This window comes from Artemia franciscana, unplaced genomic scaffold, assembly GCF_032884065.1.
Source record: "Artemia franciscana unplaced genomic scaffold, ASM3288406v1 Scaffold_933, whole genome shotgun sequence".
Taxonomy (NCBI): Eukaryota; Metazoa; Arthropoda; class Branchiopoda; order Anostraca; family Artemiidae; genus Artemia; species Artemia franciscana.
The window spans coordinates 171,489-198,895 of NW_027069059.1; the positions used below are offsets into that span (position 1 = coordinate 171,489).

Consider the following 27,407-nt stretch of genomic DNA (forward strand, 5'->3'; position numbering starts at 1 on the left):
CAGTATTTATGATTGGAAAGTTTCTCCACTTCAAACAATTTTTTTTCTACTTTAAAATTATTTTTCATGATCTGTCTTTGTTGTCAAAGTTTGGTAGCTTGATAAAGTGGTTTTATCCACAAAATATTTTCAGCTCTGTGAGAAAAGGGTGGAGCACAATTGTCCCCTTCCCTATATTTTAGATAATAAAATTTGCCCCAGCTAGGTTTTTGATAATAAATTTTACCCCCCCCCCTTCCATTTGCAGGAATTGAAACCCCGGCTACTCTCAAGATTTTTGAACGTCTTACTTCGGTGAATAAATAATTTTGAAATTTGGCTTGTTCTACTTAGAATTTCAATACGTTCCACTTTCTTTCTTTTTTTAATAACTATTTTCAATTTTTTTCAAGTGGTATTCTATTCAAACGACAATAAATGATTACTTGGGTAAAAGTCAGTTGAGAGTGTATAGATAAGTAAGCTTTGAATATCTATAGACTCTAGACACTCCAGTCAATTATGTATCTAGAACTTGTGCTAATTCTTCTTTTGCTAATTGGTGTGAATGAATTGACAATTCTTACTATTTAAGTCAAGAAGCCACGTCTTATTACCACTATCTACCAATTAAAAACAAGCCGATACATCAATTAAACATTGCTTAAGTGTGACATTTACGATAATCAGGGAACATTTTCATAGACAGAAAACGTTGCAACGCTGATCGGATAATCCCTTTTTATCACCATCATGATCAAATCTTTCGGACATCTTGGGCTGCCTTTTCAGCCAGCCTTTTGGCTGGCAAAAAAATCTGGTGATTATAAAGTTATTTGTACCTTCTATAGATGTATAGTCAACTTGTTCTAATGGAAAACTAGGCTAACAAAAGCTGTAGGTCTTTGGTGTTTATATTTAGCCTATAGGACTCTAATAACAGAGGTCATACTCTACTGCATTGGTGTGCAAATATAGCCTGTTCTCTGTATTGGGCCTTGAATCCAAATTCATTATTCTCCCTCAGGTAAAACAGAAGGATTTGTGGTAAATATGGGATAGTCTATATTTCTTACCTTAAAATAAAAAGAGTATACAACTTTATGCTTGTTTTGTTATTTACTCATACAGCTGTTTAGGTTTACATTTTGTTTTAAGTTCTTTATAGATCTTTGAAAGTAATAAATTTTTGGGCCTTAAATGGGTCAAATCATTGCCATCAAACTTTCAAACTTATTGTTTTATTATAGATTCATTTTTAAGGTGCAATAAGCATTAAGGTAAAATTCTAGTTTAGTGACTTCTTGCTTTCTCAGAAAGAGGTTAGGTTAGGAAAATGAAACAGTAAAATTCTAGTTAATTGACTTCTTGCTATCTCAGAAAGGGTTTAGGGTAGGAAAATGAAACTTTCAGGGATGGGTCTACAGGCTAAAGTATGTCATGGGAAGGTATTTTAAACTACCCCCCTCCTCTCTTTCTTTTTCTAGAGGGCCCTAGTGTCATTGATTTTGATATTTATGTCTGATATGTTAACATGAAATTTTTAACCAATTATTAGTCTTAAAATTTTTATAACTGAAAATAGCTTCAACTTAAAGGTTCTTTGTACAAGGTCATAATCAGGGAGGAGATACTGGGTTTGTCCCCCCCCCAGAAACTTTGTCTGGCTATGTAAAAATATAGACAAAATGCATATAAACAACTTTTTCATGTTTTTTGATTTTGTCCCCCCCCCTCCTAAAAAAAGAGGAAAAAGAAATTCTGGATGCACCCTTGTCAGCCTCCTATTATGGAACCCTGTCTTAATTTAAAATTGAAGCAGATCTTGAAGACTTGTGCCTAAGTGAAGAAAAAAGAAAGTAACAACCATGTTATAGTAAAGTAGGGATGTTAAAACAGATTATAGTAATCTTTTGACTATTGGGTCTGTTCCTCTCATTATCCAATAAATTTTCTTTTTGCTCTTATATCTCCTTTTTTTTCATGGAGCAACACAGATTCATTGGACCTTATTGCTCCAAAGTGGAAATTAAGGTAATCATTTATGTGTGTACCTGTAAGTTAATTTTAATTGTACTTTAAATTTCCTTGTAGAGGTTAGCCCAGTTTCAATGGCAATTGAAATATACTGATTTTGCAAGAGAAAATAATTTGGCTTTGTATTAATATTCTGTAAGATTCATTACACTGGCTACGTGCATCCTGACCCATTGATTCTTAATTTATGAATAATTTGAATTTAGTTTGTGGTTCCATTTTCTGATTGGTTAGACTGCCCTACCATACACTGGTAAATCCCTTAAGTGTATATATCATTTTCACTTTGTCTTTAGAGTTTGTCTAAAGAAATTCATGTCTGTAGTTTGTGAGATAATTGTACCTACTACATTTTGCATACAGACCTGCTATACTTTCCCCTGCCCACCCCTAATGTGCAAATCTATAGCCTAAATTTGTGTCTTAAGTATTATATTTGGATTTTATTTTGTGATATTTCATTAGAAATATTACTTAGAAATAATTTACTTAGATGAAGAATAACATTAGGCACTATAACCAACAGGTACCATATATATATATATATATATATATATATATATATATATATATATATATATATATATATATATATATATATATATATATATATATTGTATATGGTAGGCTACTTCTCTGTTATACGCCTATGTTATTCTTCATCTAAGTAGAATCTGTTTCTTGTACTAATTCTAATGAAATATCACAAAATATAATGAAAATATAATACTTACGACACAAATTTGGGCTACTGATTTTTTTAGTTTTTTTTTAAGTACCTTCAAAAGAGTTATTTATTCTAATTAAATGGTCTTTGTGGCTCAGGGGTCATTCTTAAAGAATTAAAACATAATTCAAACTCTAGTGTAAAGAGTAAGGTATTGACAAGGGTGTGAACCCTCTCATTTACATAATAGTTTCTGTTTGTTTTAAATTTTAATGTTGCTCCTTACCTTCACTTGAAACTTTTTTCTAAATTTAATATCAAAACAATGTGATGACTAATTTCATCTCTTAAATCTTATTTATCCTATTTTAGTCTATCAGATTTTGATACTACTAGATATATCAAAAGAATTAGATCTTTATCCTGATATAAAAGTTTCATCCAGTTTAGTTTTACCAATCAAAAGATACAATCCTGAGAAAATTTGCCCTATTTTGGGAAATAGGGAGAAACACCCCCTAAAAGTCATAAAATGTTGACAAAAATCACACCATCTGAATTCAGTGTATCAGAGAACCCTACTGTAGAAGTTTCAATCTCCTATCTACAAAAATGTGGAAACTCATATTTTTTGCCAGAAGACAAATCATTGGTGTGTGTTTATTAGTTGTTGTTTTTTTCTTCCAGGGGTGATCATATCAACCCAGTGGCCCTAGAATTTTGTGAGAGGGCTCATTATAATGCAAATTAAGAGTTTAAGTGCCCTTTTTAAGTGACCAAAAGATTGGAGGGCACTTGGCCCCTTCCACGCTCATTTTTACCCCAAAGTCAAAGGATCAAAATTTTGAGATTACAGACTTATCTTCCTATTCTTCCAAACTTTTTTTTCAACTGTGAAAAAACACCCTGAGCCTTGGCTATTGTAGTTTTAACATCTTTGCTGCTCATACCTCACTACCAAAATAACATTTTTCACTACCAAGGTAAGTGAAGCTGCCCACCTGATCAATCTTTTTGTTACCCAATATCACCTTTTCATCTTCACTTATTCCTAACCTTCGCGATTTTTTCTTTTTAACATTAATTTTCAAACATATTCTAGCTCCCCAAATTTGCAAAACCTCTAAAAAATAATTCTTTTTGCTCATACTTTCATCAAGGATGCTTAAATTATCACCATAACCTAATACCATCAGAGTTTTTCTTCCTTGTTTGAGTCCGTTGTCTCCCATTGCCTTTCCTGTGCTCCTTAAGACAAAGTCCATCAAAATGATGTATGTAAAGGGGGATAGAACACAACCCTGGATAACTCCTGATTTGATACAAAACCAGTTGCTAACCTCATTTCCTACCTTAACCACAGCAGAGTTATTCTTGTACATAGCTCTAATCATTTTAATGTATTTGTCTTGATGCCACACCAAAATAAGACCTTTGCTAAAGCTCTTCTATCAATAGAAATGAATGCTAGATCATAATATATAAAACTGAGAACCAAAAGTGTTTGACAACTCAGCCACTTCTCAATTATTAGCCTAAGGGTGAAAAATTGGTCAACATATCCTCTACCTTTTCTAAAACTGCACCGTTCTTCTCTTAAAACTTAGTCTACAACATATCTCAGTCTAAAAAATATCATATTACTAAGTAATTTGCTACCTACAGAGACTAGATTAATTCTTTGATAATTATGACACTCACTCTTATCACCTTTCTTAAAAAGTTGCTTAATTAAGGTTTTCCTAAAATCGTTAGGTACTTCCCCATTTTTCAAAAATTAACTTCACAATCTTCAGTAACTTACTTCTCACCTCAGAGCCACCATATTTAAGAAACTCATTTACCACACTATCAGCACCTGGAGCCTCATTATTTTTTAATCCTTTTACTACTGTGGCTAATCCTACTAATGAAGGGGGATCAGATGTTAAACCTGTAATCTTCTGAATACTGATTCATTTCTTAAGGAAAATGAAAATATTCATATTGGTTAGCTAGTGGCTTTAGGACTTTCATAAATGTGGAATTCCATCACATAATTTCCTTCAAAGTTTTGCCTCTTTTATCTAGTTTAGCTCCTGTTTCTGAAACTATGTAAACTTTTCCTGTGCTAATATTACTGATGAGCAAATTTAAAATTAATACATGTTTCAGATTTAGAAGGAGCATACATGATAGATTTTGTTATATCTTATATAATAACCAAAACTTTCCTTTTTAGAATTTCAGTTTCTACTGACAAGGGTTGTTTCTTACTTGGACTTTGTTATGATATGCTGTTTGATCCAAGGCTTTTAAAATATGAAAGAGACTACTACTCCCTACTTTAGCCCCTATTTTTTACGTCGAATATTCATATTCCCTTAATTTGCACTTTGAAGCAAATTAAGAGCCATTTTTGATCTGAGAATCGCTCCCTCTGAACATTTATTAGCATGGGGATCTGAAATATCAAAAATTAGTTATATCATTCCATGGTTTGTCAAGGCAAGCTCTTAGACCAGATCTTTTTATAGTGATGCTCACTATGGACCAGGAGTGCCAGGGAGCAACATCTCCTGGAAACAATAAAACATTGAACAATGTATAGAAATGGGAAAATTAGAGATATTCCTGTTTAAACTTCTGTAAAAATATAGTTTTTGGTAGGTAAATGTCTAAATTAACCTTATATTCTGTGTGGTCAAGTGCATATTTAGAAAAAATGCATCACCACATAGTATTCCTGTATCTGAAACTAGACAGTTTAATACATAGTTGTTTTTATTGTTAATCTTAAATCGGCAGGTTATATCAGACTTTTCATTCGATGGCTTTTTGACACCCTTTTTGCCAAAACTGTCATTTTGCATAAAAAAAACGGCAGAAGCGCCTCTTCACTGAGGCACAATCTTTTATACTACTTTAAAAATGCACTATATCCCTCACTTCCCTTTCTAATGAGCGTTCTCCCGATGCTCTAAGACCATTGGCTCGGTATATCGGTGAAAAGCAAATAAAAACACATCAATGATCATCCTACAAAAAAATTCCCTTTTATAAATAGGGGCTTGAAACCTCTATAATAGGGTTCTTTTACTTGCTGAATTTGATGGTATAATTGTCATTGGGATCTTTTGGGTTGACATTCCCCATATCTTTTTTCAAAATACAGGCAAGTTTTCTTATGCTTGTGTTTTTGGTGGGTAACTTGAATTGATAAAACATAAAAGTCACTCTTTTGTGTTTGATACTTATAATCACCCTAAAAGCTGATCCTTTTAACCTGTATATTGGTATTGAAACTTATTTTTAGAGTTTCAGGTAATATTAGCATGAGTTGCTCCTTACATACAGATCGTCAACACGAACTGTTTGATTATGGATCTTTGGTAATTTACTGTTTTTAAGTTACCTATTAAAAGTTTTGATAAATCAAATCTGAAATAGAATATTTTATGATCCATTTTAATATGAAAGCCGATGGAAGTTCGACAATTGTCTTCGTCTCTCTTTCTCTTCTTTTGGTTTCTACTTTAATTAGATTTCTAGTTAATGCCATGTATTTGAAACTAGTCAAGTTATGCCTACTATTTATTTTTAATGTCTATGCAATCAGTCAGTTGTCCAGCTTTTTTTTGGTGACTACTGTCAACCTGTTCTTCCGTATGGGTGCTTTTCCGCCACCCCATATTTACCCTCTGACTCCATCGATGAACCATGCCTTGTGACAAGTAGCTCACAATTATTTTATTTCTTTTTTAGTGAAGGAAGGCCCAGCTGGACAGATTTGTCGTTTTTCGTCTGTCATCGTGAGAATCCAAATGGTAAGATAAATGAGTGCAAATTATATATATTTAAATATTTTATAGATTATATAAAAATATTATAAAGGTAGATATAAAATTTAAGCAAGAGAAAACGGGTTTTAATTTCAATGGAGCAGTGAACAAAAATAAAAACAAAACTATACTTTGATTAAAAAAATTTCCGAACATTTCGGCCGCACGTCCAGAAGCTTTTTTCAACCAAAAAAAAGAAGAAGAAAAAGAACAACAAAAATAAAGAAAAATAAGATTTTTTTTTTAAACAACACACACGAAAGGAAAAACACGACAACTAAACACACGAAGAAGAAGAAAGAAAAAATGACAGTAAATAAATAAGAACAACTCACATTATAAACAAACTCCCAGCTCTGGTATTATAAACATAAGAATATAGCCAAAGCAAAAGTCTATAGTGAAATTATGGGTCACTCTCCTCTCAACAAATCTGTGTATAAATGGGAATCTATTAGAACAGAAGACTGTATTTACTTCAACAAACAAAAGAAGGTCACCAAACCCTAAGCTCATCACCTTCTAACTAAATCTCACAGGTTAATCAACAAACTCATGAATCATAAATTAAATGGATTTTTTGGTTTTTATGGCACTTGGCATTAACCAAGTGACATATAGCAATCGCAAATTCTGTCTGTCTGTCTGTCTGTCTATCGGTCCCGGTTTTGCTACTTTAGGCGCTTCCAGGTAAGCTAGGACGATGAAATAAGGCATGCGTATCAGGGAGCAGACCAAATTAAATTAGAAATAGTCGTTTTCCCGATTTGACTACGAACGGTTGATCAGATCTTAATGAAATTTGATGTTTGGAAGGATATCATGTCTCAGAGATATCATTTTAAATCCCGACCGGATCTGGTGACATTGGGGGGAGTTGGGAGGGGGAAACCTAAAATCTTGGAAAACACTTAGAGTGGAGGGGTCGGGATGAAACTTGGTGGAAAAATAAGCACAAGTCCTAGATACATGATTGACATAACCGGAACGGATCCGCTCTCTTTGGGGTAGTTGGGGGGGGGGGGGTTAATTCTGAAAAAAGTAAAAAAAATGAGGTATTTTTAACTTACGAACGGGTGATCGGATCTCAATGAAATTTGATATTTAAAAGGATATTGTGTCTCAAAGCTCTTATTTTAAATCCTGGCCGGATCTGGTGACATTTGGATTGGGGGGGGGGGGGTTGAGGGGGAACCTAAAATCCTGGAAAACGCTTAGATTTTAGGGATCGGGATGAAACTTGGTGTCTTAGGTACTTAAGCAGAAGTCTTAGGTACGTGATTGACACAATTGGAACGGATCCGCTCTATTGGGGGGGGGGGGAGGTTAATTATGAAAATTAGAAAAATGACGCATTTTTAACTTAGGAGTGATCGGATCTTCATGAAACTTCATATTTAGAAGGGTTCGTAACTCAGATCTTTTATATTTTAAATCTCAACCGGATCCAGTGTCATTGGGGGGCAGTTGGGGGAGGGGACTGGAAATCTTAGAAAATAATTAAAGCGGAGAGATCAGGATGAAACTGAACGGGAAAAATAAAAACCTGTCTAAGATACGTGACTAACATAATTGGACCGAATATGCTCTCTTTGGTGGAGTTGGGGGGGGGGGGGTAATTCGGAAAAATGAGGTATTTGTAACTTACGAACAGGTGACCAGATCTGAATGAAATTTGATATTTAGAAGGATCTTGTGCTTGAAAGCTCTCATTTTAAATTCCGACCAGATTCTGTGACATTGGGGGGAGTTGGAGGGGGAATCCGGAATTCTTGGAAAATGTGAAAATTGGGGTATTTTTATCTTACGAGTAGGTGATCGGATCTTAATGAAACTTGATATATATAGAAGGATCTTATATCTTAGATGCTCCATTTTCGACTCGAATTGGATTCGGAGACATAGGGGGTTGGAGGAGGGAAACAGAAATCTTGGAAACGCTTAGAGTAGAGAAATCGGGATGAAACTTGATGGGAAGAATAAGCACAAGTTCTAGATATGCAAATGACATTACTAGATACGCATCTGGGGGGGGGATTTAATTTGGAAAGCTTAGAAAAATTGAGGTATTTTTAACTTACGGGTGACCGGATCTTAATGAAATTTTATATTCAAAAGGAATTCATGTCTCAGAGCTCTTATTTCAAATCCCGACGACATCTGTTGACATTGGGGGGAGTTGGAGGGGGAAATTGGAAATCTTGCAAAATCGCTTAGTGTGGAGGAATCGGGATGAAGCTTGGTGGATAGAATAAGCAAATGTCCTAGATACGTGATTGAAATAACCGTACTGGATTCGCTCTCTTTGAGGGAGTTGGGGAAGTTTTTCAGTGATTTGGCGAGTTTGGTGCTTTTGGACATGCTAGGACGATGAAAATTGGTTGGCGTGTCAGGGAGCTGCACAAATTGACTTGATAAAGTCGTTTTCCCAGATTCAACCATCTGGGGGGGGGGGGGGGCTAAAGAGAGAGGAAATATTAGAAAAAAATGAGCTATTTATAACTTATGAGTGCGTGGTCGGATCTTAATGAATTTTGATATTTAGAAGGACATCGTGACGCAGAGCTCTTATTTTAAATCTCGACCGGCATTAAGCCTCTGATTTTCCTTTTAAATCAATCTATTGATTTTTAGAATTTTGTTAGAGCTCATACCATATGAGCTCTTGGCTCTTAGCTGTTCTTGCCTCGTCACAAGTGCCATAAAAGCTCTTGGCTCTTGTTTAGTTTAGCTGCAGTCCGTTGATTTTTCCCAGCTTTGACCTCATTGTGACTTTTGTTCGCATGGTTATCACTTGTTGCTGGACAATTGTTGAAATAAATACTTTTTGAAGTTTTTACCTGCTCCTTAATTAATCTATTATAAATTGAATTTATCCTAAAATCTCCTTCATCTCTATTAATACTAATACACCCATAGATAATCTTTTTATTTCTATAATTTCTCTAAAACTTTGCAGAAGTCCTACCGATGTATCTACAAATTTTGTCTGATCAAATAAAATAGTATGACGAGGAAGATTATATACGTGTGCTGCAATTGCAGGCTCAAATGTTTCGGGTTTTTTATTATGTTTTATCGAGCAATCTATGGCATTTTTGTGTTGCTGTAGCCTATTTTCTAAATTCTGCCGTGTTCTTCCTCCATAAAATTTACCACAAGAGCATGGAATTTTGTATACCCCCGTTTGTATGTTTCTTCGAACTTTGTCTTTTCTATTTTTTAGCAGGGAGCTTATAGTTTGTCCTGATTTAAATGCTGTTTTTATATTATGTTTTTTTATCCTTTTCTTAATTTCTGTGACACCATTGGAATATAAGGAAAGTTATGAAAATTAATTTAAGTTGACCCATCTTCTAATATTTCAGGCTCCATTAACTTTTTTTCCCTTTTCTATTTTTTGAGAAATCATATTTTCGAGATATCCATTTCCTACTTGAATATCCTTAATAAAAATTAGTTCACTACTCATGTAAAATGGCGATGCTAATATTAATACCCTATCAATTAAAGAAATAAATACACCCCTTTTTACTTAAATCGGGTGATTTGATGCGAAAGACGAATAACGGTTGTTATTAGTCGGTTTACGGTGAATTGAACGAGCTTGTTTATTATTATTTCTATGGATCGAAATATCTAGAAACGGCAACTTATTCTCAGTTGTTTTTTTCAAAAACTAATTCCCCTCCCAAATTATTTAAATGTTCCAGAAAACCTTTAATTTGTGATTCCCCATAATTCCAAATAACTAAAACGTCGATATATCTGCCCCAAAATTTTGGTTTAAAAAAATGTGTTTCTATAGCTAAAGTTTCTACATACTCTACATAAATATTTGCTAACAGCGGACTAAAGGGCCATCCCATTGCTAATTCTCTAATTTGATGGTAAAAATTATCTCTAAACTTGAAAGAATTAGCATACCTATTAGATTCTATCGTAAACGAATGTTTTTGCAGGAAAATATCCGGAAAAATGTCATATATGTGATAATGCATGCTAGAGGGTGTCATTTGTCAGGGGTTTGGGATTGCCATAAAATACTGCAATCTAGCAATGAAATGGCAAGTTTCCACTGTTGAAATGAAAACAATTGTCATTTCATAGATGATAAATTTATTTTGAGAGTAAAAACATGAAACAATCTTTAGGTGTGATATTGTGTGCTAGAAGCACATCGGGGGTGGTACATTGTGCCACACTGGCCTCAATTGCTAGGAGTCATTAGATGAAACGTTAATGGGGATTATTTTTTACTAAGTATAAATGATTTATTATTTTGTAAACAAATATTTTTTGCATAATAATACCCAAAGAATTTTATATGTTCGATAATGCTTGCTAGAGGGTGCTATTTATCAGCCATTGAGTGTTACAGGCCGGGAATTATCTCGGAATATCCTAATATAGCACTGAAATGGCAAGTTTCCGCTGTTCAAATAAAAAACAATGGTCAGGTTTAAGTGTATAAATTTATCTTAAGGGAAAAAGCTTGAAAATCCCTTAGGTGTGATAATGTGTACCAGAAAAGTCGTCGGGGGGGGGGGGGCTGGTACATTGTGCCACGCTGGCCTCAATTGCTAGGAGTCATCAAAAGAAACGTTGATAGAGATTTTTTCATTAGGTTTAAATGATCGATTCTAGTGTAAACGAATAGTTTTGCATGAAAATGCCCCAAAAATGCCATATATGAAAAAAAGACCATTAATGCGCTAAAAGGAACCCGCAATATCATCGGAAAATACTCTTTAAAGTATTGCTCAACAAGCAGGTGTACTTCAAATGTAAGCAAATTCCAATAATCGATTTTCCATCCTGCATGTCAGTTATTGCAATCGTACGGGAACAAGCAATTCATTTAATCATTTTAGCATGCAACACAGAAATTTCATTGTGCGTTGAATTGGCTATCATTTAGAATGTATTAACCGAATCAAAATATTAGAAAGGGTTTCATGGTTTGGATGTCCAAGGCATAGTTCCATTGGATGGAAATATCCCTTTCGAATCGTAATACAGACATAAAGACTTTAGAATATAAAGGTTCCTTTAAAAAAACGTCTTTACTGAGAAAGAAAAAAAAGAAAAAAGAGAAGAAAAAAAAACGCTTAAAAAAAAGAAATCCCACAGAAAATAAAATCTCTTTGAATATTATGTAAAATCAGAGAAAAATTAACTTGCAACAAGTTTCACGAACAAAAATCATCACCCAAGAAATTTCATGAACAAAATTAGCTTTACTCGGAGAAAAATCAATATAAAAGTTTCACGAACAAAAAATCAAAACAAAAATCATAGAGAAGTATAGTAACTCATTTGAACGGACATTTCAAGTCACTAAAAGGGCACTAGAAGTTTATTTTTCGTTCAAATGCACTCTAACAATCTTCTATGACCATTATTTCGATACAATCAACTCTGGAAAACAAATAAAATAAACACGCAACCATTATGTTTCTTTTGGCAAAGAAAAACAAACAAAAAAATTCTACATTTTGTTATGTAGGAGCTTGAAACTTCTATACAAGGGTTCTCTGGTGTGCTAAATCTGATCAGTAGCGACAATTTTATTTTATTATTCGTGGTGGTTTTATTTGTTTTTAGTTCAGTGTTTTTTTCTTTTTATCGTGTGCTGAGAACGCCTAATTTTTATACAGGCAAAATATCCGCATTATTTTGGTCATTTCTCTCTTCTGGCCGCAGTCTCGTTTGAGTTTTTTTTGTGGAGTTTTATCTCTCTTTGTTGTTTGATATAAATTTATATATATATCTTTATAAACCAACAATAATTGTTTATTTTTTCTCGAAAACAGCTCCATATATTTTTTCGGGAAAATCGGTATCTTTGGATATTCTCCCATTAAAAAAAACGATCTAGATAGGTAAGAAATCTGAGAAATCCGTTAAGAGCCGAAATTTTGGAAAAATAAGCTTCAAATATCAAACAGTTCGTGGTAACGAACTGTAGTAAGAAGCAACCCGTCTCAATAGTAAACGAAACTCTAAAAAATGGAATTTCGATACTAACAGATGCATCAAAAGAATTGGATTTTTATGCTGATTTTAAATATATAAGTTTCATCAAATTTATTCTTTGTTATCAAAAGTTACGAGCCTGAGAAAATTTGCCTTATTTTGGAAAATGGGGCGAAACACCCTCTAAAAGTCATAGAATCTTAACGACAATCACACCATCGCATCCAGCGTATCAGACAACCCTATCGCAAAAATTTCAAGCTCTTATCTACAAAAATGTGGAATTTCTTTTTTTTGCCAAAAGACAGATCACGGATGCGTGTTTATTTTTTTTTTCCAGGGGCTATCGTATCGACCAAGTGGTCCTAGAATGTCGCAAGAGGACTCATTCTAACGGAAATGAAAAGTTCTTGTGCCCTTTTTAAGTAACCCAAAAAATAGGAGGGCACCTAAGCCCCCTCCCACGCTCATTTTTTCCCAAAGTCAACGGATCAAAATTTTGAGATAGTCATTTTGTTCAGCATAGTCAAAAACCATAATAATTATGTCTGGGGATGACTTACTCCCCCACAGTCCCCGGGGGAGGGGCTGCAAGTTACAAACTTTGACCAGTGTTTACATGCAGTAATGGTTATTGGGAAGTGTACAGACGTTTTCAGGGGGATTTGTTTGGTTGGGGGGATTGAAGGGAGGGGGCTTTGTGGGAGGATATTTCCTTTGAGAAATATATCATGGGGGAAGAGAAATTAAATGAAAAGGACGGAAGATTTTCTAGCATTACTATAAAAAAAAAAAACAATGAAAAAATAAACATGAAAAACCTTTTTCAATTGAAAGTAAGGAGTAGCATTAAAAACTTAAAACGAAATGAGACTATTACGCATATGAGGGGATCTTCTCCTAAATACTTCGCTCTTTATGTTAAAGTATTTTTAGTAATTCCAACTATTTATTCTACGGGCTTTCTGATTCAGGGGTCATTCTTAAAGAATTGGGACAAAACTTAAGCTTTTGTGTAAAGAGCGAGGTATTAACGAGGGGACAAACCCCCTCAGCAACTTCAGTAGTAAGGTACACACTGAAACCAAAAATAGGCCAATACCAATTGTGAGAAATATAGGGGAGTTTTATCACCGCCAGTGTCTTCTTCATTTTCATTTATTGACACTTTTTTAGAGTTTGATTACTTCAGACAATTTAGCAATGACCTTGCACGTTTCTTATTCCTTCAGCAGGGTATAATAAGTAACAAGATGCGCTAGTCTATTGTGGCTTCAATCTCAAAACCCTTAATTATATCAAGCAATCGAAAACACATTATCGGCCACAAATATGCACTAGTTATTTTAAGGATGGCAGAAAGTCTGCATCTTTTCTTAGAAGCTTTTCGAAGACTTCAACATCGTTAATCGAAGGTGTTAAGAGACTACTCATAAATCTTATTTTTACAAGGATCGTGGATTATAGGATTTGTGTTGTTACAAGAGTTAGTTCTTTATTATAGTTTGTTTACAAAATTAACATAATTGCTCAATCGCCATAAATATTTTAGCAGTTTATATATTAACTTTGCGATCCTGAATTGAGAACTAAAATAGAATAAAATCATCTTGTCGAAAGATAAACACGTATAGTTTATCTGAAGCTTTCTGAGTGGGAAAAAAAATGCCGGCGATACAGAATATCGTGGTTGCAGCCACTTTTACTTGATTTTCAAACCAATACATTCTCCTCGTTATTTAAGCTAAGGATTGTAGTTTCCTATATAGGAAACTACATATTCGGTCTACATATTGCAGACCATATTCAACAAGGCGATTCTATAGTGTACTTCTTTTTTTGATCTGACTTGTTTTAGGAGTTATGGGCTACTTTTGTATCACTATGGGATGTGATTGTCTGTTACTAGGCTGCTAGCTACCGTTGCAACCAGGAAAGGAAAAAAAGAGTGGTGGCTATGGGTCCTAAAAGAAGTAATGGGATACTACTAATATCATAACTCAGGAGTGAAAATTACAGGTCTCTTAAAGTGCTGGATGCATAGATTTTAGGATAAATCTAGAGTTTATAAGTTAAAATTGTACATGACTACTAAATTTACCTTTAAATTTCTGATAATTGCATTGCAATCGTGAAAAAAAAGAAAGGATGATAACTCTCCTTTCTATATACCAACCATGGATCCTCATTTTAAATAGATTATTTATTATGCTTTCAAATTTACATTAGAATAAAATGATTTGGTCTCAAGCAAAGCCTAGAAGAAATGGGAATAATGTGGGGTTGCGCACAGGGAATTCTGTCTCAATGGGAAAATGAGCCAAATCGTAAATTGGTATCCTAAAGCAAAATTAGCCTTTAAGCTGGGAGGAAGGAGACACAATTTTAATTCGTACTTCGTAAAGTAAGAAATTTTAGTAGTTATAGTTAAACTACTTCTTCTAAAAATGTACATGGTGATCCAGATAATTCATAGTTCAGCTCATACATTTACAGAGTAGAGTAAAAATACAGTTTGACCTCGGGGAAATTGCAACATATTTTTTTCTGCACCAAAATCTTCAGGAAAATCAGCAAAAAAAAAAAAAAAAAAAAAAAAAAAAAAAAAAAAAAAAAAAAAAAAAACTCAAATCTCCATTGGACAAGTGCCCCAAATTTGCCCTCGGAGGGGGGAAAATCCATTTTTGTGTTAATAATTGATTGGAGTTTAAATAGTTTCCTATAAAATCCATTTTTCCGCACCCCAGTATTAATTTTCACCTTCATGGAATGGGATGAGAAGTGGTGAAGCACGCAGATCGTTATTTGACAGATTCCTGCGGCTAATTTTATATAAAATAAAGTAGTGTATTGCCAAATATGAGTTCAAAAAACCGTTTATTTTACTATTTACCTGATTTCCAACTCTGAGGAATCTGAGGGGTTGCTAAGCATAACTTCTTGAAGGCCACTTCTTTCATCGAAACTAAAACTACTAATGGCGGCGCCATCTGAGAGACTTGCACCGGCTAGTGCACTGGGACCACGCCATCTTCAGTAGATTTTTTGATGCTGGTGAAGCATCTATCATAATGAGAAAATGCATTTTCCGTGACAGAGAGGCACCAATTCCGCTCTTATTGTTGTAGTGAATTGGACGTGTCTTGCCACTTCATTATTTGCAAATAGCACTTGTGAAAGATGTACTTTGTGGCTGCCAAAGTTGGCGGATGCCGCTCTGTCTGAACGAAAGCATTTGAACTTGAAACCCGCTTAGTAAACGCCCGGACCTGGACGTCCTTCAGGGTCTTTTCATCGCCTTTCCCTTTGTTTATGTGGAGCAAAGTTTTCTCTCTAGCTTCGGTGATCTCCTGGTATTTGGATCCTGGTGTCATGAAGATCTTGCAAGCATCCTTAAAAATACCATCTTTAAGTAACAAGGAAAACACTTCTGGTTTCCCTACGTCGTAAAGTCTAGATGTTGTATTGCAGCCAGACATTGCGTTGCAAACGAGTAGATTTTCCGCTGCTTCGGTTCCTAATTGTTCTTGATCCTTTTATGTCATACACTCGTTGATTATTTTCATACGTGTCTGTCTGCATAAAGATATCATAGGCATCAAGCTTGGTGTGATACAGCAGAAGGACTAATAGGCCGGTATCATTCCAAATCAAAGTGGTCGACAAGGTTTCAGCACAACTGACTGCAGTCTGTACAACCATGACATTGACATCATCCTGAGCATGTAGAACCTTCCATTCTGAGTTTGCCAGTTTCTCAGTAAGTAGGTCAGCGAAGTGCTCTTTATTTTTGGATTTTCTCAAAGATTCCTCCTTACTTTTGACGATCCTCATGTTCGGAAAGAATTCTATCATTTTACAATCTTCAGCTGTGTGCAATTTTTCGTTGTTCGTCTATCAGTGTAAAAGTCAAAATCTACCACTACCTGGCTGAAATGTCTTTTGAGATAATTTTCGTAAGATTCTTCTATCTTAGAGTATGTGGATCCTTCGGTCCACGGTATTTAGTGTACTAGCCAGTTTCTGTCCAAAACTCTCTGGGAGGTTGTCAGTGTCACTCGACCACCGAACCCTTAAATTTTCATCAGTGCATTTGTTGGAGAGGCTTTCTCAGCTGTGCCTCATCACATCGAAACTAAAGAGTGATGGTGGAAAAGTACAGTGCTCAAACGACAGAACCCTGTTCAATTCAAAACCGCTGGTGCTAGCCACTACAATTAGAAGCTGGTAGATTAAAACTGGTAATACCATTCTCAGCCGTAGTTACACTCGTTTTCATAGTTCTCATTAATGTTTGTTTGGTTAAAAAATCAGGAGAAAGTGCCGCCCAGTAGTTGTTAGTTCGCGGGATGAGAATGAGAAATGTTAGTTCTCAACTGAAAAGTCGACTGCACGAACAAGGAAGCAGGTGTCGTGTAAAGATTATGGCCGGAAGCAGCAAAGAAAGGAAGCATTTTTAACAAATACTGTAGATAAAACTCAAAATTGCCACTTCGTTCAGATCTCAGCTCCTTTTTCAAGATTCTAAGCAGGTCTAAATACCGAAACCAAAGATGGGTATTTCTGGACTCGGATAATCGTTCTTTTACACTATGAATTGTTTCATGGATAAGCTCTGCTGCTTCTGACACCTACGCTTCGTCGATGGTTTCTCCTTCAAGGAGCATGTTGTACGCGTGTTTTGCCTTTTCAGGTTCAGGTTGCATGTCATTGGCATCAAACACTCTGCTGTTTTGATGATAAAAGATTCGCATAAAGTGCTACCTAAAACAGACCATGGCCTCGCACAACAGGAGAGACACCTTAGCCTTGTAACATACTGCTCCCAGTGTTAGGCGCGTATACTTGACTTATGGTTTCCAAAAGTCCTGATTCAGTCATAAGGAAGGCAATGGCTCCTAGGAAACTCTTGCGCGTGTCAAATCCATTTAGGACAACAATGACATATCTCAAAGCACTTACGGCAGGCTCTGCATCGACGATACACTTTGCCTTCCAGTAAAGCGGTTGGTCAATAGTAATGACTAGTTTTTCCAGCTCGCTAGCATTATTCTTTTTTCTTTCTTTTTGAAAGTAAATAAAACGGTACAAACCTTTTATATAGCCCTGAACCCAGTCATGTAGCAAGCACTATGGTACATGGCTCAACTGATTAGGTCAGCCAAAGAAAGGCACTAGGGAATGGAAACCACAAATTAGAGGGGTGGGGTGATTCTGGAATACTGGTTTGAAATTATACTCTTCGAGACTCATATTTTAAGGCACCATTCCTAGCTTGATAGGAAATGATGGATTGACCAAAAGTTATTAAAATTACTAGTTCATATAGGGCGATTTTCACAACCGTTTTAGGTAAGATGAAGTAATTGACAACGTAAAATCAAGTTTTTATCTTTAATTTTTTTATTCGCCACCATTCACTTCATAGGAAACGATCATAAAATACGACAACGTTATAATTTCGAGTTGTAACCCCCTCCCCGTCATTTTAGGATGGAAATGGGCTTAAGGGTACGGAAAAATGTGAACCTGAATTCGGATTTGGAGTCAAAATGCTTGATTTTATAGGAAACGACTATTTAAACTTCTAAATATTTATAGTCATAAAAATCGATTTTCTCCGTCATTTTCTCCCTTCAAGGGCAAATTTGGGACACTTCTACAATAGGATTCGAGTGATTTTTTTTGTATTGAAGCTGATTTTTCTGAGCTTTTTGGGGCTTATAAAAAAAAATATGTCGCAATTTCCCCGAGGTTTGACCATTTTTTTCCCGTATCTTTCCTCCACTATAATGATGGCGAGAGAAGTTGTTTTAGAATACATATGAAAAAACATTTTCCCCTTGGGGATTGGCTTGGCTTGCCTGATGGACCATACACTAAAGAAAATACTTTTCACAAGGGTGTGCAAATTTTTGAGTGATTTCCGTGGAGATTGCTAGTAAAATAAGAAATTTGGAAACCATTTTGTATTTAAGGTTGGCTGATGAAAAATGAACATTTCATTCCTTTGGCCAGACCGTTTTTTTTTCAAATTGTTCATGAGCCTCAGTTTTTTTCTCTTTTTTTCGTTTTTTGTCTAATCTAAAAAAAACTTCCCACTACTAAGGGTGTAAATTTCGTATTTTCGTAGTCTAATTATAGATTATGGCATAATACAAGGACGCTAACTATTAAGCAAACTCCAAATGAGTATCTTATGATAGATACCATGGTTGCTTCATCCTAAGTTGCATAACAAAGAAACAGATTCTTAGAAATAAAAAATAATAATGGCTAGATTTTTTAATATTTTAAGTTGACAGATCCAAGGTCATTTATCAATATTCTAAGTATAAATATAATGATAAAGAAAACGTTCTGGATAACTTCCTGCAATTAAATGAAAATTTACTCATTCAAATGGATGGTTCAACTAGGAGTGGTTATCGTTCATGGCAATGAATGGTAAGTAAAGAGTGGCTACTGTCAATAGAAACCTATTTTGTTTTATCATTTATTGATTTTAAGTTACCTGTCTTCGACTATTAGCATAAGAATGTTTACATAATTTTAGGAAAAAAGGAAAACTCCAGAATGGATTCAATTTTAATGAGAATTTCACCCTGAAATTCAACATATATGTACCTCCTAGAGCGGACTATGCGAAAATATGTTATCCTATATACCTTTCTTCATTGGGAGTACAAACTTTACTTGTTACTTAACTTGCCGTTGCATCTCATCTATGGACTTCGAGAGGTCCTTTCCTCCCTTTTTTGTTTTCTCTCATTTTAGCTTCTTTTTTTAGCCTATAAATATATAAGTTAGAATAGTGAGTAAAATATGTCTAATAGATTTGTCTTCTTAGTGTATTTACCCTCTGATCAAATTTTGACTTTTTTTCTCTATCTTTTTTGTTTAATAAAACATTCGAATGTATATTTGGATTATTTCTAGATGAAATGTATATATGTTTCTTGGACGAGCCAGCAAACCTTCGAACCTTCACAAGGTTAAGTAAAATTTTGCAAGACGAAAATGCACTAAGAAGAGGAGTACAAATAACCAGAGTTATTGTTGTTTTCCAGCGAGGCCCAACACCCTCTAAAAAGGTAATGAATGAATGAACTATTTTATTACCCACCAGCACACAAAGTGAAAACGATGGAGTACAAATTGAAAAAAAAAACAGGAAAAGAATAATTACTATACACAAAAATACATAACACCCATTGCAAACAATGCAAAAAAGAATACTGATCCAGAGTTGGCCCATCTCTTTACTACACAGGCTAGACTCCATGTCATTAACGCTAAAAATAGGGTCGGTAATCAAATTATTTGCATAAGGAAACTGAATTTGAGATCAACTGGGAGCTGAAAAAGGAACTTGGGCAACTTAAAAACAGTTTTCTAGTCTCTTTTTGATCTGTGCCTTTCTTAAGATCCTAAATTGGTTCTGGTAACCTGTGACAAAACAATCAACACGTATGCTCCGCATAATTTAACAGGAAGTGTAATTTTCTTCCTGTTCACTGTAGGTGAAGATAAGTTTAGGATCTTTCCATCTTATAATGCCATCATAAAGTTGGCTTTCTTAAGAACCACTTCTTGTTAATGGGCTCGTGTAACCTGAAAAACAAAAGCTGCCACTGTCAGTCGTAATCTTGAATCTTAAATATTTTGTACATATTAAACTGTAAACTATCACTTTAATTTGGTAGGCTACAATTGTGTTAACTGTGTAGTGCCATTCATATTCAAAATAGTCAAGCAATAGCAGCTGTGCATCCAGGAGGTGACCTCCCTTCCCCATTTCTGAAATGAATTTAATTTTCACTTACATGTGCCCAATGACCTCACCCATCCCTTCTATGGGTATTGTGCGGATAATGATCCTGGAATCCCTTGTTCTTGTTTTTTTTTTTTCCATTATCATCCAAAACAGTCACATAAGGCAATGCGAGCTGTTTAACGGTCATTAGATTAAGTGCCTGAAACAATAAGCAAATGAGAAAATTAAAACAGAAGTTGCACTGCTTTTTGTGGCCTATTTTACCAAATGTTTGGTGGAACAAAATAAGTCCTTGTTATTTGGATGTTTAATTGGTTCTTGAACTTAAATAATGTGCTTAAGTGTATCTAATGTTGACTTCGCCAATTTTCCCTTAGTAAAACATTTTAATTTTTTTTTGGGGGGGGGGGGAGGGGATGGCTGATATTCATATTTACGTTTTTTTGTAAAACTACAAAGCTGAGACTCAATTAAGTGGTTTTGAACCTAAAAAAGTTAACTTCTTGGAATTGTGTTCTGTACATCTCATTTAAGTGACAGCAGTCACTTAAATAAAAGTTTTTTTTTTTAATTCTTGAATTACCAGTAATTAAATGCATACTATGTTTACTTATGGTGAAAAAAAATTCTTGCATCTAAAGCAGTTGACATGTATTTCTTTTTTAAAATCTTACATGCTTGAACATTTTTCAAATCTAGAAGAATATTCTTCTTTTGATTTTGCACGCAGATTCGAAAGTGACGGGATATATAGCCTACAGGATTTCAAAATAAATCACATTTTTTATTATTATTATTCTTAATGGAAGAAATAAATGAGGATATAGGGTTTCTTTTAAAAGTCTGTTTTTTATGGCACTTGGTATTAACCAAGTGTCATATAGCAATCGCCGATTCTGTCGGTCTGTCTGTCTGTCTGTCGGTCCCGGTTTTGCTACTTTAGGCACTTCCAGGTAAGCTAGGACGATGAAATTTGGCTAGCGTATAGGGGACCGGACCAGATTAAATTAGAAGTAGTCGTTTTCCCGATTTGATCATCTGGGGGGAGTGGGGGGCCGGTTAATTTGCAAAAAATAGAAAAAATGAAGTATTTTTAACTTATGAGCGGATGATTGGATCTTAATGAAATTTGATGTTTGGAATGATATTGTGTCTCAGGGCCCTTATTTTAAATCCCGACCAGATCTGATGACATTGGGGGGAGTTGGAGGAGGGAAACCCCTCCACTCTCTTTACTACTACTACTATGAAGAACTCACCGCAGCACCAAGCCACTGGAGTCCAACACAGCTGCGCACGCTCCTCTATCCCAATTTATTCAGAGCCTCCCTCTTTACACCCTCCCAGGAAGTTTCTATTCCCTTTAAATCTTTCTTTGTCATCCTCCCACCTCAACTGCGGACAACCTGCTTTCTGTTTAGCCCCAGACAGTTGGCTGAAAAGGACAATTTTTGGTAATCTGTCATCCTTTATCCGCAGATTGTGCCCCAGCTATATCTACCTTTCTCTCATTACAGCCCTAAGCGGTATTTACCTACGATATTTGCACCACCTACTGTTTGAAATACGGTCTGTCGGAGGGTTTCATTAGTTTATTTATAATGATTTATTTACGTTTTAAGCATGACTTTTTCACTACTTCTGCTCCCCTTTGGTTTAAATTAGTTCTGTACTTATTTCAAAAAACTTCTTTTGTTGAAACATCTTCTGTTTGTTAAGTTAAAAAAATTAATTTCTGTAAGTTTTGTTGATATTTTTTTTATTGATGAATAAAAGCAAAAAGATTTTGGGTTGCTCTTCGTATTCTGGACAAAATTTTGCTAGGAATTCTAAAAATAGATATATTATAGAACTACAAATGGTTGGGTACGGGTACTAGTATTTTAAAAAATGTGAACAATTTTGGGAATTTTGGGGGGGGGGTGAAGCTGTTCCGTCGTATCTACTGTTACAACCTTTGATATAGACGAATAATGATCAAACACTTCGTTGTAGGAATTTTTTTGTGTGTGTTATATTTTGCTTTAATAGCTTGTTTGTTTACATTTATGCATTTTGAGCTAGTATATTAGCTAATATAGTTCCAATTTGTTGTAAAAAAAAAAAAAAAGGAGATGAAGAATCCCTGACAAGATTTGTTTCCAGTTGCGATTCCCTTGGTTCTGAAACTTTTATTGAGGTGTCTTCACGGCCTGAAATTTTAATGAGATCAAAAAAAGAGATCACACTAAGAATATAACACACTAATAACACACACTATAACACACACTTTCAAACTAAGAATCAATACAACCATTTTTTTCAAACATTCTTTGTCGCTGATGAGCTCCCTTCGGTCAACAAATCAAAATTTAGTATCTACTTGTCCTTTCCGTCCAATATTCCCTCACAGTTTCAGCTAAGTCGCTCAAGGCGTTAATCTATACCATTAACCGTATATGAACTATTGAAGACGTCTCATTCTGATATCTTGGATGAAGATAGTGTCATTTGATTTAGCTCAACATCACGTTCAATATTTACAGAAAGTTTCAAATATCTTAGCCGTACCTGCCGTATTGCAGATGAACCATTTTGACACCCTGGATGCATACTTTTCACCGATTTAGTTCAATATCCCCATCGGCATTCCCTCAAGACAGAGTATTTTTTGATTTAGTTTAACATTTCTCTCAACTTTCGATGAAAGTTCCCACTTAATACTCTTAAATGTTCCCGAGTTATTGCATATATGCCATATTGACATTCATAATGCACTCAATGTCTCCTGAATTAGTTCAATACGCCTCTCGATATTCACTCGAAATTTTTACTTAATACTGTTAGTTGTTCCTGAAATATTATAAATGCACCCTTTTCTTACCTTTATGTTCACAGTTGCTTTTGACTTTGTTGTACAATGTTTGTTTATTCCCTGAAAGTTTCTACTGTGGTCCATGGAACTTCCTGAGATACTGTCAATATGTCTTTTTGGCAACCTTGATGCACATAGTGCGTTTTGATTTTGATCAGTACCATCTGTACAATTATCTGAAAGTCGTCTTAATACCCTAAGAAGTTGCTGAGATATTTTTGATATGCCCTTTTTTCAACCTGAATGCAGGTAGTATCTTATCGTTGAATTCAATTTGCTCTCTGATCATTCCTTGAAAGTTAAACTTGATATCAAAAGCTGTTCGTGACATGTTGCGGATACTGTCTTTTGACAATTTTTTCGGGATTTATCTCAACATGCACCGAAGGTTTCAGCTTTATACTTTAAGCAATTCTTGCTATATTATATCAAATTTAAGCGATTCTTGTTATATTATAGGTTCATCATTTTGACAAAATGGATGCACATAGTGTCTTTCGATTTAGTTTAGAATCCTCCCCCAACATCCTCTGAAAGTGTCTACTAAATACCCTTAGCCGCTCTTGATATTTTGCAGACGCGCCCTTTCGACTACTTAGGTGTATATACTTTGATTTTGTTCGACACCCTCCTCACTAATGATTGAAGGTTTCAACTTAATACCCTTAGAAATTACTAAGATATCGGAGATGTGCTCTTTTGACTACCTGGATGCACATATATTCTTATGATTCAGTTCGATTTTCTTCTCAACCTTCTCCTTAAAGTTTAAACTTAAAACCCCTAGCTGCTCAGTTATTGTCTACTAGCCATTCTGACAATCATGATATTAGTCTACTTTTAGTCTACTTTCATGTTTAAACCCTGATCTGACATGTTGAGAGCCAAAATAATTGGACAATATCAACGCGTTAGCTCCCAAAAATGTCTGGGACAGCACTGCAACGCAACTGTGACCATGACTGGGGTCTCAATCAGAACCGGTTTTAGACTGATTGGAAACCAGTAACATCTGGATTGCCTCGTGGGTTGGACCTCACTTCCTCAAGGCCATGGTAACACAACAGTTGCATGCGCAATCAGTTAGCAATTCTAGTCTCAAAACAGTTGCCCCGTAGCCGCTGGGCCTTAGTCGCTCCTGAGCCGTTCTTGATAGTGCAAATGCGTCTTTCTTACGACCTTGTTACACGTAGTACACCTTCCTGACTCTCATACAGTTCACCACCCTTCTCACCATCCCCGAAGACCTCACTCAATTTGATTTCAAAGCATTTCAATAAAAGGGGTACCAGAATTGATAATAAGTAAAATACGCTTAGCTACATATATATATATATATATATATATATATATATATATATATATATATATATATATATATATATATATATATATATACTAGTTGGTGGGGCGCTTCGCGCCCCCCCCCCCCCCAAGCCCCGTCCGCGCGCGTAAGTTGTTACGCGCCATTGTAGTTGTGTCCCTGTGTCCCACCTGTGAATAGATATATATATATATGTATATACTAGTTGCTGGGGCGCTTCGCGCCCCCCCCCCCTCAAGCCCCGTCCGCGCGCGTAAGTTGTTACGCGCCATTGTAGTTGTGTCCCTGTGTCCCACCTGTGAATAGATATATATATATATATATATATATATATATATATATATATATATATATATATATATATATATATATACATATGCGAATATACATATATATATACATATGCGAATATACAACATTCTTCGCTGTCCCATTGTCTGTGCATATAAATAGATTGTCAGGTTTACTGACTCTTGAACATGCAACATATAATTGTCCATGGGAAAAACAATCCGTATTTAGATCTATACCTCATTATTCTAATGATATGTCCCCGTGTCCCGGTCGTCATTTGTGTCCTGGTATCCCAGTTTGTAATTTCTCTTTGAGTGTCCCGGTCGTCATTTATATTCCCTGTGTCCCGGTGTCCCAGTCGTCATTTGTGTCGTGGTCTGTAATTTCTATTCAAACAATCCCTGTGTCCCGGTCGTCATTTATATATCCCGCCTGTGCCCCCGGCGTCCCTGTTGTAGTTGTGTCCCTATGTCCAGGTCGTCATTTATATTCCCTGTGTCCCGGTCGGGATTTGTGTCCGGGTGTCCAAGTCTGTAATTTCTCTTTGAGGTTCCCGGTCGTCATTTATATTCCCTGTGTCCCAGTCGTCATTTGTGTCCCAGTGTCCCGGTATGTAATTCCATCAGTTGACAAACATGACGTCAGTCGACAAACAACTTCATGACGCATACAGCTCAATCCTTATAATGACGTCAGTCGACACACAAACATGACGTCACTCGACACACACACACAGACAACTTATTTTTATATATATAGATATTGTATAATATATTAGTTCTTCATCACTTTTTCGATGGTTTTATCTCCGTGGGGCTCTTAGAAAATGTAAATATTTTAAATCACACCTTATCTACCCATGAAAGTTTTTGCCCAGAAAATTTCTTTTCCGCCAAAAACTAATCCATGCTACCCCCGCCCCTCCTTAGGTAGTGCTCATTTTCACATTTAGCATTTATCTTGTATTGACTAATTCAGTTTTAAGGAACACATTTGTATCTGTGCTTTTCCTATATCACAAAATGTTCCAGGAAAGTCTAAAAGGATTTGTTAATAGCAAGCATAATTACATGTGAAGAAAAAAGGTCTTGACCAGACATCACAACCATCTTGAGGTTTTCGCTCTTGTAATGTATTTAGCCAGTCTTCAAAATTTATCCTTTTATAAATTTTTTAGTTCGGAAAAACATATTGTCTATTGTCTGCAAATGATTGACTTTTTTTTTCTTTTCTAGATAATGAAGTAGCTGGGCAGTAAATTTCGGAACTCTCTGTATAAGCCGGTTCTCTGTTGCATTCGTCTTTTTGTGTATAGACGCTTATTTTTACATAAAAAGACAGTGCAGCAGAACTGGTTTCTTATAATTTTAAAGTTTAAATAAAAAAAAACAAGGGTTCTAAACCTCAAGTTAAATAGAATCTCAATAAAATTCGCGTATATTTTTTTTGCTCCCCTTTTTATATTTTACTAAAAAAAATAGAACCCTCAAAATTTTTTTTATCAATTTTGCTTTAATTTTTTCCTCATCCTTCACCTAACGAATTTACTGCTCATTGAAGCTGTGCAATTATGTGGCCTCTGCTCCTGCCAAAGAACCTCTTCCTGACTCAACATACAACAACATTTTTTTATTTTATATTTTAATATATATTTAATCAATAAAATATTGTTTCTTTGTATTCTTGCAAACTGCTTGTTGTTCTTAGAGCTAGGGATAGTTCATAGGGACGGAGTAAAAGATAGAGAAAATTAAAATAAATACATAACTATGTTTATCTAAACAATTTATGAAGAGCACTTACTATACACGAACAACTATTGTATACTTTCAACTTTAAGCATCCCCTTTTAAGAAGGGGATGCCATGAAGGAAAAGTGATGTTGTGGTTATGTTTCAAAAACAGTTTCGACAGACCTATTTTGGGTCCGCCATTTTATATTTGCGGATTAATGCTAAACTTAAAAAATGTAGCTAGGACTTTTTTATATATAGAGTGAACCTGATAAAAGTAGGAAAGGGGATCTTGCTTGTCCAAAAACCCCAATGCCAGGGTTTACTGTATCTATATGCTTACTAATGGCGAAGTAATAATAATCATAAAATGACTAAAATAATTCATTCTTTCAAATATATTGACCATCGGGTAAAAAATAATTTCAATTGAAAATATATTGCGTATTCATTAAAGAGGTAATGCTACTAATTGTTTTGGGGAGTTAAATGAGGGTTGCACAACTCATATTAATAGCCTTTTCCGTTTCTTTTTGTGCTCGATTCTTCATTCAATTTAGTCTGTTTGGTTTAAGATTATTAACTTAGAGGATTCGACTTATGCCCGCTCTGATCTCTAAAATTGTGTCTTTTCTTTTGTGAAAATGCATCGTTTTCATGCATTGAATTTTTAAATCAAATAACAGTGTATTCAGTACTTTTGCGTTGACGATAGCTTCTGGTCTATGGATGAGCATCCTAACCCCAAAAAACCTTTGGGCGTTTTCATGAGTATCTAGGCTTGTATGAGAAGCCTAGAGGAAACTTTTAAGAACCTAATAAAATTATTGAAGAAGAATTTTTATCGTCCTTCAAAAGAACTATGCTGTAAGGTCGTGGAAATATGGCATATATTTTATGACATTTTACAAAATGTTGAAGATTAGCAAAAAAATATATAAA

General features: G+C 35.0%; 1 long non-coding RNA gene across 1 annotated transcript; it reads left to right on the forward strand.

Moving 5' to 3' along the window:
* The first annotated feature begins 729 nt into the window (after positions 1 to 729).
* On the forward strand, positions 730 to 26,412 carry LOC136043757 (uncharacterized). Its single transcript, XR_010621708.1, has 4 exons — positions 730 to 799; positions 6,428 to 6,489; positions 19,423 to 19,577; positions 25,968 to 26,412. It is a non-coding gene; the product is annotated as an uncharacterized LOC136043757 (long non-coding RNA).
* The last annotated feature ends 995 nt before the right edge of the window (positions 26,413 to 27,407 follow it).